The 12,837-nt window shown below is 58.4% G+C and overlaps 1 long non-coding RNA gene across 1 annotated transcript; it reads left to right on the plus strand.

Annotated features, from left to right (window-relative positions):
* Nucleotides 1-276: 276 nt before the first annotated feature.
* On the plus strand, nucleotides 277-4,246 carry LOC144951876 (uncharacterized). The gene is made up of 3 exons (XR_013640540.1): nucleotides 277-312; nucleotides 1,184-1,290; nucleotides 4,205-4,246. It is a non-coding gene; the product is annotated as an uncharacterized LOC144951876 (long non-coding RNA).
* Nucleotides 4,247-12,837: the final 8,591 nt, after the last annotated feature.

Genomic DNA, 12,837 nt, shown 5'->3' on the forward strand with positions numbered 1-12,837 from the left:
CTACAGTCTGTTAAGGCTACATGGGGGATCTTGGTCTGTTGGTGATGTTGGTGATGTTGGTGATGTTGGTGATGTTGGTGATGTTGGTGATGTTGGTGATGTTGGTGATGTTGGTGATGTTGGTGATGTTGGTGATGTTGGTGGAGATGTGCGGGAGCTCAGGCAGACGGCGGCGCTGCAGGACGGCTACTCGCTGGCGTGGGGGGCCCTCCAGGGGGCCCCCCAAGGGGCCCCCCAGGGGGCCCCCCACGCTGCCTCCTTCTCGGTCTCCATCAACGGCATCACTGTGGCGACATTGCTCGCAGAGCCACGGTACCGCTCCACCCTCCTCGCTCCACCCTCCTCGCTCCACCCCCACCCCCCTTGCTCCACCCCCACCCCCCCTCGCTCCACCCCCCTCGCTCCACCCACACCCCCCTCGCTCCACCCACACCCCCCTCGCTCCACCCACACCCCCCTCGCTCCACCCACACCCCCCTCGCTCCACCCACACCCCCCTCGCTCCACCCCCACCCCCCTCGCTCCACCCCCACCCCCTCGCTCCACCCCCACCCCCTCGCTCCACCCCCACCCCTCTCGCTCCACCCCCAACCCCCTCGCTCCACCCCCACCCCCTCGCTCCACCCCCACCCCCTCGCTCCACCCCCACCCCCTCGCTCCACCCCCCACCCCCTCGCTCCACCCCCCACCCCCTCGCTCCACCCCCCACCCCCTCGCTCCACCCCCCACCCCCTCGCTCCACCCCCACCCCCCTCGCTCCACCCCCCACCTCCTCGCTCCACCCCCACCCCCCTCGCTCCACCCCCCTCGCTCCACCCCCACCCCCTTCGCTCCACCCCCACCCCCTCACTCCACCCCCTCGCTCCACCCCCTCGCTCCACCCCCACCCCCTCGCCCCACCCCCACCCCCCCACAGGCTTCACCTGGTAAAATAAAAACTCGTTTTGTTACAGAGTTTGGTGATCATGATTTTACTGCCGCTGCTGATGATGATTCTGCTGTAGTTTGTTAATGATTATGATTTTACTGCTGCTGATGATGCTGCTGATGATGATGCTGCTGATGATGATGCTGCTGCTGATGATTGTGCTGCTGCCACTGCTGATGATGATGATGATGCTGTTGCTGATGGATGCTGATGATGATGATGCTGATGACAATGCGGATGATGTCGACGCTGCAGGTACGGCGTGCGCGGTTTGTCCGCGTGCGTGCGCCAGCGTGTGCACGTGACGATGGCACGTGCTGACGGCAGTGAGAGCCCCGGGGAGACGATACTCGCTCACACGGGTACTCGCTTACATACTCGCATGAGTACTCGCGCGCGCACACACACACACGGGTACAACAACAACAACAACCGTCAGGCCATGTGCACCTTGAGGCCACGTGAAGTGTTGAACGCCCGCTGGCAGGAGGTCACGGGGCAGACCCAGCAGGTGCCACGGGTCGACTGACTGAGATGGCTGGCTGATGCACCACCTGTGCCACATACTGTGCCAACTTGCTGTGCTTTAGCCAAACGGCGCTCCGCTCGATGTTGTTGGGGGGCGACTGCCTCCAACTGCTCAATAGCATCCTTCACGAGCCTCCGCCACAGAGGCTGATCTTGACACCGCTGGTACCAGTCATCGGCAAGTCCACTCAGCTCCACGTCCTCCTGTACCACATCACTCCATCTCTTCTCTAGCCCGTGCTGCGCCCGTTTAGCCCCCTCGATCCGGCCTGCGGTGGCTGGGCATGTGGGCTACATGACCCAGCCAATGCAGCTTTGCCTGCCGGAAGAGCTCACCGATGGGACTGTGCCCAGATCTTTCAAGGATTGTGTGAGCTCCTCACACAATCCAGCCTGGTTAAACCCAGGATGGATGGTAGGCAGGTCAGCCTAAATGTGGCCGAGAAGACCTGAAGCTTCGTGCGGAGCGACAGACCAGGTAGCTTCCACACAGCGTTACGCAACCGATGAAAAGAATGCTGCTCTACTGATTTGGAGTGAGACCTCTGCTGTTAAACCGGAGCAGGTCATGAGCACACTGCCCAGGTATGGGAAACTCTCCACTTTCTCCACAACTGCCCCATCACCGATATGGAGTTGTGGGGGTGGAGTGTCCGATGGTACAAAGTACCCAGGCAGGTGCTTGGTTTTGGTGGTGCTGATGGTAAGGCCCCACCTCTTAGTGGCACACTCCAATCTCAGCAGCAGCGGCTCAAACTCCTCCTGAGTGAGCAGCAATTACCAGATCATCGGCATACATAACATGGTTAAGCCATAGGGAGCCATCCCTTGACCGCACCCGGGCATTGATCAGCCTCCCATTGTATCTGTACCAAATGGAAATTCCTCCGGTACAGCTATTGAAGGCTTCACGAACTACGTGGTCAAAATATATGTTAAATAATGTGGGAGCCAGAGGACATCCCTGTCGATTTGTAATCGAGGGCCCACTGAGGCAGACTCCATCTCCTCGGCAACCCGCAACCACCACCCATCCATGCAGTGCCTCACGGCTCTGCGAACCTCCGAGCGAAGGCTGCGGTAAGCCGCCTCATTCTCCGACGTGGGATGCTGTAGCCGATGAGAGTGGGCTTGTCGCTTATTTTCAACCTGCCAGAACACCTCCTGTCAGCCAGGGTCTCTGGGGAGGTTTGGACCGTGTACCCAAAGCAGCCATTGCAGCTGCATGAGCCACAGTCCTAAACCTCGCCCATTTCCCCTCGACATCTGGAGGAGTGGGGGACAATGCCAACCCCAGCTGCAAGTGAGGAAGAAATTCTCGCTTGCAACTTTCATCAGCTAGCTGAGACCATGCCACTAAGGGTATGAATGGGGTCCTGGTTGTGCACCCACCACCGGAGTGGAAGAATGGCAGGCGCATCTTACAGATGACTAGTCGATGGTCAGTGGGCAGATCAGCTCCATGGTAGGTCCTGGTGTCATGGACATGGGCCCGCATCTGTTTTTCCATCACTATGTAGTCCATCAGATTGTTCTTGCTTGGACCTGGCTTGCATCCATGATGTGGTGTGGATGCGCCGATGCCGGAACAGTGTTGATAAGCCCATGGGCTGCACAAAAATCTAGCAGCCTCCTGCGGTTATTATTGAGCTGATCTGGCCCATGCCTTCCAATTACTCCAGACCAGGTGCCAGCATCATGACCAACTCGGGCATTGAAGTCGCCCAACAAGATGACTCTATCCCGAGGGGCCACTTTAGCTAGCACCTGTGACAGGAGGTCATAGAAGGCATCCGACTCATCGGCCTTGCCTGCATCCCTCCACGGATGTTCATCTTCGGTGGGGGCATGAGTAACCACGACCACCATTCCTCGCCTCTGGTTGATGGGAAGGCGAGCCCAAAGTATCCTGGGGCTTACAGCTTCCCACACCTCACCGCCACGCTCCCACGCCCCCTTCATTCTTTTATTCGGAAGAGCCACACCCTGTTGTTTGGCAGTCTCCTGCCCCGAGTAGAGGACTATCCACCCTTCATGGTGGCAGGAGCCAGAGCCGGTCCACCGGACCTCCTGAATGCCACAGAGATCCAGGCGGTACCGGTCCAGCTCCCGACAGAGGAGTGGCAGCCTCTCCTCCGCAGTGAGCGTTCGAACATTCCATGTGTCCACCCGCAGTGTTTTTTTTGTTATTTCTGGAGGAGCCCCGAGGGTAAAAATTCAGTCTCCTGGCTCCGCCAAATGGGGTTTGGCCAGGAGATGTCATAGACGCCTGTTCCCCGGGGCCTCCGGCACAAGCTTGTTTATTATATGTTGTGGTCGCGGTTTAGTGGTACTTATTTGAAGGTGGAGGGGTTACCAGCCCTTCGCACCCGTCCAGAGCACCCATTTAGCTGCTGTGGTGGCTACAAATGCCCCGAGGGGAAAGGCCAATCGGAATTGGCCCTCCCCCCCCCATGCACTGTCCACGACAGCGTTGCCTGTCCGGCACCACGAGGAGGTAGGGGGTTGTTTTTCCACACTCTCTCACACACGGATACTTGCGTACTCGCTCACACACGGGTACTTCCATGCAGGTACTCTCACACACGGGTACTCGCTTCACTCAGTCACATTCACTTTAAGATGTTTTTTTTTGTTCATGTTTTTTGTTTGTTGCGGTTGCACCCGATTTCAAGAGCCTAATGGCTCACAGGGCCATACCTAATTCATGAACTTAAACTTGAAACTTCGCCCCGCCCCTCCCCACAGCCCCGGGCCCCCTACTGGGGGCATCCCTGCAGCGCTTCCCCGGTGGCGCCGTGGCCTGGTGGCGCTGTGCGGTGCGCGCCGACTCCGTGCAGCTGCAGCTGCTGCTGCTGCGTAACGGTGACGGTGATGGTGACGGCACGGAGGGAGCGGAGGAGGCACCACCGCGCCCCACCGCGGTGGCCTCTGCGCCGCCCGAGCGCTGCCACGTGGAGCTGGGCGCCGTCGCCGTCGCCGCCGCCTGCTCCCCGGCGCGCTTCTCGCTGCGAGCCGTCTGCGGGGGCTGGCCGGGGCCCGCCCACTCCTGGGACAGCCTCACCGGTCGGGGACGGGGGTGGGGGGGGACACTGGGCTCCCACTGGGCTCCCCCCTGGGCTCCCCCTGGGCTCCCACTAGGCTCCCACTGGGCTCCCCCTGGGCTCCCCCTGGGCTCCCCCCTGGGCTCCCACTGGGCTCCCACTGGGCTCCCCCCTGGGCTCCCCCTGGGCTCCCCCTGGGCTCCCCCTGGGCTCCCACTGGGCTCCCACTGGGCTCCCCACTGGGCTCCCCCCCTGGGCTCCCCCCCCTGGGCTCCCCCCTGGGCTCCCCCCGGGCTCCCCCCTGGCTCCCACTGGGCTCCCCCCTCCTCCCAGTAGCTTCAATTGCTCCCAGTAGCCCCCCCTGCCTCGCCCTACTCGCCCTGGGCTCCCCCTGGGCTCCCTCTGGCTCCCACTGGGCTCCCACTGGGCTCCCCCTGGGCTCCCCCTGGGCTCCCCCTGGGCTCCCCCTGGGCTCCCCCTGGGCTCCCCCTGGCTCCCCCTGGCTCCCCCTGGCTCCCCCCTCCTCCCTCTTTCCAGTAGCTTCCATTGCTCCCAGTAGCTCCGCCTGCCTCTCCCCGCTCCCAGTAGCTCAGCAGTGAACACACCTTGCACGCCGCAATCATTGATTCATTACGATACGGAACCCCGTTTTTAAATCTCAGAACTGAACCTCCCCCCCACCCCCTCCCCACCTTCTCCCTCCCCGTGCAGGCCCCGGTCCCCTGGGCCCCCTGTCGCTGCGAGGCCCCGACGCCGACGGGGCCGTGACGGCGTCGTGGGCCCCCCGCGGGGGGCCCGCGTCCCGCGTCTCCGTGTCGCTGTGGGAGGGGGGCGGCAGCGGCCCCGGGGGGGCGGCCACTGGCGACCCGGCGGCTGCGGCGGTGGGGCCCGCCGGGGGCGGCGGCGCCGCGAGCGCCCTGCGGGGCCTGCGGCCCGGCGCCTCCTACGAGCTGAGGGCCCACGAGGAGTGCGGCGGCATCAGGGGCCCCACCTCCACCGTCTTCTTCCGCACCGGCGAGTTCACGCCGGGGCCACCCCACCGTCGCGGCCGCCACCACCAACACCACGTGGGGTGGTGACGTGGACCGGTGGATTACACTGGTCGACAACAAATAAGTGTAACCCGTAAAAACAAAGTTTTTCACTATAAATCCTTTATATGCGTGGCGGCTAGAGTTCTCTCGTCCTCTGGCTTGAGATGGCTGCCACCTATGGGTCAGATGATTGCCTGCCACCATTAAGCAATTGGTAATTACATATAATATTTTTGTCCTAAAAAGTGTAAAATTTTGGAAAAATGTTTTCACGAACATTAATTGTCATGCACAACGAGTCTGTGTGGAAAATGTCAGCTCGATTGGATCACGGGAAGTGGGTTAAAAAACGACCGAAAGATTTGCACGGTCCTAAGCGCGCAAGCAAGCAAGCAAGTGAACTTAATATAAAGGATTTAAAAAATGATGTGATGGAGCAAATCTGAGATCAGATTTGGAATCAGCACCCTGAACTTAGTCTAGAACAGTTGCAAAAGTCCAGGCCAGAAAAAAATGTTTTTTAAATCCTTTATATTAAGTTCGCTTGCTTGCTTAGGACCGTGCAAATCTTTCGGTCGTTTTTTAACCCACTTCCCGTGATCCAATCGAGCTGACATTTTGCACACAGACTCGTTGTGCGTGACAATTAATGTTCGTGAAAAAAAATTCCCAAAATTTTACACTTTTTAGGCAAAAATTTTTTATTTTACATATATTCAAATAGAACTCATTCATGGCTTTGGCTGAACGTCACAGTATAAGAGCCCAGAGCGTAACCCCTCCACAGGCCATGGCGGAGTAGCGCAGTTGGTAGCGCCCTCGCTTCCCATGCCAAAGGTCGCGGGATCGATCCCCGCGTCCTCCACAGGCGAATATATTTTTAAATCCTTTATATTAAGTTCGCTGCCACGCATATAAAGGATTTATAGTGAAAAACTTTGTTTTTACGGGTTATACTTAATATGCTATCGGCATACCCCATTTTCATTGTTTTTACCCGAAATTAACTCTGTCACTTATGATTGCAAGTTGTTGCGAGTCGGTGACTGCTTTAGTGTTAAAATACGGTGCTGTATTTTTAGGATAGTGTGTTTATAATATCATTTTATGTAGATATCCACATTTACTTAATATTTTTCTTCTGCAGTTTTTATTGAAAATGCAATATTTGAGATCTCAAAAACCTGATGCGATCGACAAAAACTGATGCCAGATTTGGAATCGGCACCCCAAAATCACCTTACAACCGTTGGAATACCTTATGCCAGAAAAAGTGTGACCGGTGTTATAAGAGCCGTTTTCTATAACCCTTTACTACCCAGGAACAAAAAAATTGTGTAACATCGTGTTATTGTTGTCCAAACATGTGTGTGCCCCCCCCCCCCCCCCCCCGTTACTTGATGGTCATCGCTCGTTCTTTGTGGCTGTTGTTGTTGTGACCTGCGCAGGCTCCGCCCACACGGAACTTGACCCCTACGACGCGCTGCTTCTGCCGCGTGGGGGTGCCGGTGCCCGACCGTCGCCGTCGCCGTCGCCACCAGCTCCGGGGTTGGAGCTGTCTCCTCCTCCGCGGCTTCCTGGTGGAGCGGGGGCCGCCGAGGCCACATCCAAGCCACGCTCCTCCACCTCCTCCACCTCCTCCACCTCCTCCACATCCTCCACATACTCTGTGGTGCTGGTGGTGGAGCACCGTGTGGCGAACACCTCCGGGCAGCTCCGGTCATCGGTCAACGGCTCCGCGCTGGACTTCCACCACGATGTCAGGACCTCCGGCAGAGAGCCACAGCTCTCTGTGAACGCCTCCACCAGGGGGCCACTGCTCAACGTGACCTCCATGACGGGGCCACGGCTCAACGTCACCTCCGCAAGGGGACCACAACTCGCCCTGAACATCTCCACGACGGCACCACGACCCGCAGTGACCTCCACGGGAGCGCCACGGCTAGCTCAGAACACCTCCACTGGGGGTCCACGGCTTGCTCCAACCTCCGTGAGAGAACCAGGTGTCCACAAGACCTCCACCGTGGGACCACGACTGTCGAAAACTTCCGCGAGAGAACCAAGACTCGAGGTGACCTCCACCAGGGGACCACGGCTCTCCGCCAGCACCTCCACGAGGGGGCCAGGAATCCCCATGACCCCCACCAGGGGACCACGGCTCTCTGCCAGCTCCTCCACGAGGGGGCCAGGTTTCCCCATGACCCCCACCAGGGGACCACGGCTCTCCACCAGCGCCTCCACGAGGGGGCCAGGAATCGCCGTGACCCCCACCAGGGGACCACGGCTCTCCGCCAGCGCCTCCACGAGGGGGCCAGCAATCACTATGACCCCCACCAGGGGACCACGGCTCTCCACCAGCGCCTCCACGAGGGGGCCAGTAATCGCCGTGACCCCCACCAGGGGACCATGGCTCTCCACCAGCGCCTCCACGAGGGGGCCAGCAATCGCCGTGACCCCCGCGAGAGGCTTGGGGCAGGTTGGGGGAGGGGGCGGCACCGTGGGCCGTGTCGAGGAGGTGGAGGAGGCGGCGAGGGGGCGAGGTCACGTGGTGGTCATCTTCCCGTGGCTGCTGGATGACTTCCTGCGGGAGCCGGGCTCTGCCGCCTCCCGGGCGTTCACCTCCGCCGTGGGGCTCAAGGTGACCCGGGCGGGGGTTCCGTGGGGGGTTCGAGGGGGGGGGCAGGGGGGGGGGGTAGTCGGGGATGCTGAGCTGGCACCGGCCCCTGAGGAACCTGGGTTCAAACCCAGGTCACGGGCGCTCTGCTACGGTGATTGGCACCGCCTGGAGCTTCGGGAAACTCGCGACCTGCGGCGAGAAGCAGCGACCTGGGTTCAAGTCCTGACCGGGGTTGCCCCCCCCCCCCCCCCACTGTGGTGTAGTTTGTGTGTTCTCTCTTGTTATACAGATTGAGTGGAGTTTGTACGATCTCCCCCTGTTCTACAGTGAGTGGAGTTTGTATGATCTCCCCCTGTTCTACAGAGTGAATGAGTGGAGTTTGTATGATCTCCCCCTGTTCTACAGAGTGAATGAGTGGAGTTTGTGTGATCTCCCCCTGTTCTACAGAGTGAGTGAGTGGAGTTTGTATGATCTCCTCCTGTTCTACAGAGTGAATGAGTGGAGTTTGTATGATCTCCCCCTGTTCTACAGAGTGAGTGAGTGGAGTTTGTGTGATCTCCCCCTGTTCTACAGAGTGAATGAGTGGAGTTTGTATGATCTCCTCCTGTTCTACAGAGTGAATGAGTGGAGTTTGTATGATCTCCCCCTGTTCTACAGAGTGAGTGAGTGGAGTTTGTGTGATCTCCGCCTGTTCTACAGAGTGAGTGAGTGGAGTTTGCGTGATCTCCCCCTGTTCTACAGAGTGAGTGAGTGGAGTTTGTGTGATCTCCTCCTGTTCTACAGAGTGAGTGGAGTTTGTGTGATCTCCCCCTGTTCTACAGTGAGTGGAGTTTGTATGTTCTCCCCCTGTTCTACAGAATGAGTGAGTGGAGTTTGTGTGATCTCCCCCTGTTCTACAGTGAGTGGAGTTTGTGTGTTCTCCCCCTGTTCTACAGAATGAGTGAGTGGAGTTTGTGTGATCTCCCCCTGTTCTACAGAATGAGTGAGTGGAGTTTGTGTGATCTCCCCCTGTTCTACAGAATGAGTGAGTGGAGTTTGTGTGATCTCCCCCTGTTCTACAGAGTGAGTGAGTGGAGTTTGTATGTTCTCCCCCTGTTCTACAGAGTGAGTGAGTGGAGTTTGTACGTTCTCCCCCTGTTCTACAGAGTGAGTGAGTGGAGTTTGTATGATCTCCCCCTGTTCTACAGAGTGAGTGAGTGGAGTTTGTACGATCTCCCCCTGTTCTACAGAGTGAGTGAGTGAGTGGAGTTTGTGTGATCTCCCCCTGTTTTACAGATTGAGTGGAGTTTGTGTGATCTCCCCCTGTTCTACAGATTGAGTGGAGTTTGTATGATCTCCCCCTGTTCTACAGAGGTGAGCGAGTGGAGTTTGTGTGATCTCCTCTCATTCTGCAGGACGGGGGGGTGGAGTGGACATCACCATTATTATGCTTAATAACTGCCTCCTTTCTGTCGAGTTTGCATTCTCTCTCTCTCTGCCCCCTGTAGTTCTGCGTGGGTTTCTTCCCAATCCCCCAGTTGTCTTCCTCCCACGGCCATAAACCCACACGTGCCACCGGTATTGTCCAAAGCACATTTTCCAACTCTCAGAAATTCTCTGCAACACGTGGCTCAGTTAGGATTGTTCATGCAGCAGCAGCAGCAGCATTGCAATAAGGTTGTTGTAGATCCTTGGGCCTTCAGTGATAAGTTTCTCAACAGCTGCTACTGCTGCTGCCCCATGTCACTGCCGCCACCACCACCGCCGTCACTCCGCTTGTTTCTCACGCGGGGTCTTTGGCCCATGGACAAGACGTCGTTCCTGCCGTGTGATGCCGCAGAGAGGCAGATTCGATTTTCAATTATTGAGTGAGAGCGGGAGGAAAAAGGAAACCCTCATGGTAAGCCTAGAAAAATATTACAACCAAAAATGTCTTCGGCTATTTTTTTCTTACTACGATTATCATATTGGGTGATCATAGACAGGGCGCGCGTGACTGTGGGCCCTGTGCAATGCTTGCGACAGTGCCCGGGATAAGGTTCTTGTAGTCCTTGGACACTTGTGTGTAGTAAGGCCTTCGGTGTTAACTTTCTCAACAGCTGCTGCTGCTGCTGCCCCATGCTGCTGCCACTCGCTAAAACTGTCTCCGATCATCGACAGGACCACAATGCTGCGGTGTCTCTCTTCCCTTACGCTGCTGCTGTTCTCTCTCTCTCGAGGATGATGAGATTGTGTGTGGGGGGGGGGGGGGAAACACCGTTTCGAAGATTTTCTTAGGTTTTTTCGGTAAAGTCACGTAGGTAAAACATTAAAATTAATAAAAGTAAAATAAACTAAAAGTCACGACGTTTCAGAGGCAACACAAGCTTCCGTCTTCGGGTGGAACCGTCACAGCACGATTGCTGTATCAAGTAAATGAGAGATTGCAGGAGCTACCACTCCGTATATATAATGGTTGGAGAGGGGGGAAGGGCCAAGTTTCGAAGATGTTATTGCTAACACGCGTCCCGTTTGTCGCGTGTAACAACAACAAACTCCTCGCCACCACGGTCATTGCCACGATCATCATCCATCGTCGTCGTCTCGGTCATCGTCATCGTCTTGGTCATTGTAGTCGTCTTGGTCATCGTCTAGATCATCGTTTTGGTCACCGCAGTCGTCTCTCCCGTGCCAGTTCTCGGAGTTCCTGGCTGCCGGAGCCGGCGGCGTAGCCCCGGAGCGTCTCCTCGTGGTTGTGGTGGAGATCTCGCGCGTGCTGGTGGTGGTGGGTGATGACGAGGAGGAGGAGGAGGCGGTGGCTGCCACGCTCTCCGTGCGGCTCCGGGCCGCAGACAACCGCTCCGAGCCGGCCGTGCCGCGCGGCACCGTGCTGGCCTGGGCCAGGCGGACGCTCTCCTCCTCCTCCACGTCCTCCACGTCGTCGTCGTCGTCCGTCGATTCGCCGTCCTTCGCCGTCCTGCGCGGGAGGCTCACCTGGACAGGTGGGCGAGAGGGGGCTCGGGCGGCTGAGCTCCCTGGAGGAGGGGGGGGGGGGGGGCGCTGGGCGAGGGGAGGGGGAGTGCTGGGGGAGGGGGGGAGTGCTGGGCGAGGGGAGGGGGAGAGGTTAATGGTTGCTGGCAGGCTGTGCCCCCCTCCCGCATGGGAGATGCTCGGGGTTAAGATTTCAAAAGTCCCAGGTGACTTGCGAGCATCGAGCCGGAGGTGCCCCCTGTGGGGCCGGACTCCACGTGGGGACCAAGACGAGAGTGGCGACGCAGAAACCCGCCCGCTCGCTCGCTCGCTCCACACCCCCCCGCTACCGTCTACGAGGCGACCACCGTTCTGGGAGGCTCAACCTGGACAACATGGCAGCCAGGCAGGCACCCCATTGCCCTGTGGACGGCTTGGGTAGCCCCGCCCACTGGTCGGGTAGCTCCGCCCACTGGTCGGGTAGCTCCGCCCACTGGTCGGGTAGCTCCGCCCACTGGTCGTGTAGCTCTGCCCACTGCTGGGGTAGCCCCGCCCACTGCTCGGATAGCCCCGCCCACTGCTCAGATAGCCCCGCCCACTGCTCGGGTGGCCCCGCCCACTTAGGGTAGCTCCACCCACTGACTGCATCACGGCTTAAACCGGTGCCAAAATCTTCTTGGTTCTTTCGGTAAAGTCACGTAGAAGGGAAATAATAAAATAATTAAAAATAAAACATAATAAAATAATTCTCACGACGTTTCGGCCACAACACAAGCAGCCGTCCTCCAGGTCTGTTGGGGAGACAGCGTCAGATGCTATCTACCCAAAAATATGTTTTATTTTTATTATTTTATTATTTCCCTCCTACGTGACTTTACCGAAAGAACCAAGAAGATGAATCCCTGCAGTCACGAAAGCTTTAAATCGAAATTTTATAATGTTTTATTTTTATAATTTTATTATTTCCCTTCTACGTGACTTTACCGAAAGAACCAAGAAGATGAATCCCTGCAGTCACGAAAGCTTTAAATCGAAAAAATTCGGTTGCCAAAATATCGGGATTGTCACCAAAACTTTGGGGGAGGTCACCGGGAACGGATTCTCCTGGTCACCATCTCGCCCCCCCCCCCCCCCCCACACAGGGACGAGTGCGTGCCACGGAGCCGCCTTGCGGGGGCCGAGGGGGCCCCCCCTCCGTGCGGCGCGGGTGGCGCCGTGTGCGTGAACGCTCTGCCCGGGCGAGCGTGCGTGTGCGGCCCGCGCCTCTACGACATCAGCGACCTCCACGGGGAGCGGCCCGGCTCCCGCTGCGTGGGTGAGCGCTCGCTGCCGTCTCGGCGAGGGTGCCGGGGAGAAACCCGGGGTTCAAACCCCCCACCGGGCAGAGCACGGCAACTGTCCATGTCCCCGTGTCTCTGTGTGCTTGCTCCCCTGTCCCTGTGTCTCTCCGTGTGTCTCCCTGTATCCCTCCGTCTCTCTCCCTCCGCGTCTTCCCGCGTCCTCCGTATTCCTCCGTATCCCACCTTCTCCCTACATCGCCTCCGTCTCCCCCGTGTCTCCCTACGAGGCCCAATCTTTCTGTGTGCTTGCTCCCCTGTCCGTGTGTCTCCCCGTGTGTCTCCCCCGTGTGTCTCCCCGTGTCTCCGCACTCCTCCGTATCCCACCTCCCTACATCCCCTCCGTCTCCCCCGTGTCTCCCCCCCCCCCCCCCCGTGTAGAACACGGCATGCGTGTGTACTGCGAGCCTCGCTCCGTGGC

This window comes from Lampetra fluviatilis, chromosome 64 (assembly GCF_964198595.1).
Source record: "Lampetra fluviatilis chromosome 64, kcLamFluv1.1, whole genome shotgun sequence".
In the NCBI taxonomy this organism is placed as follows: domain Eukaryota; kingdom Metazoa; phylum Chordata; class Hyperoartia; order Petromyzontiformes; family Petromyzontidae; genus Lampetra; species Lampetra fluviatilis.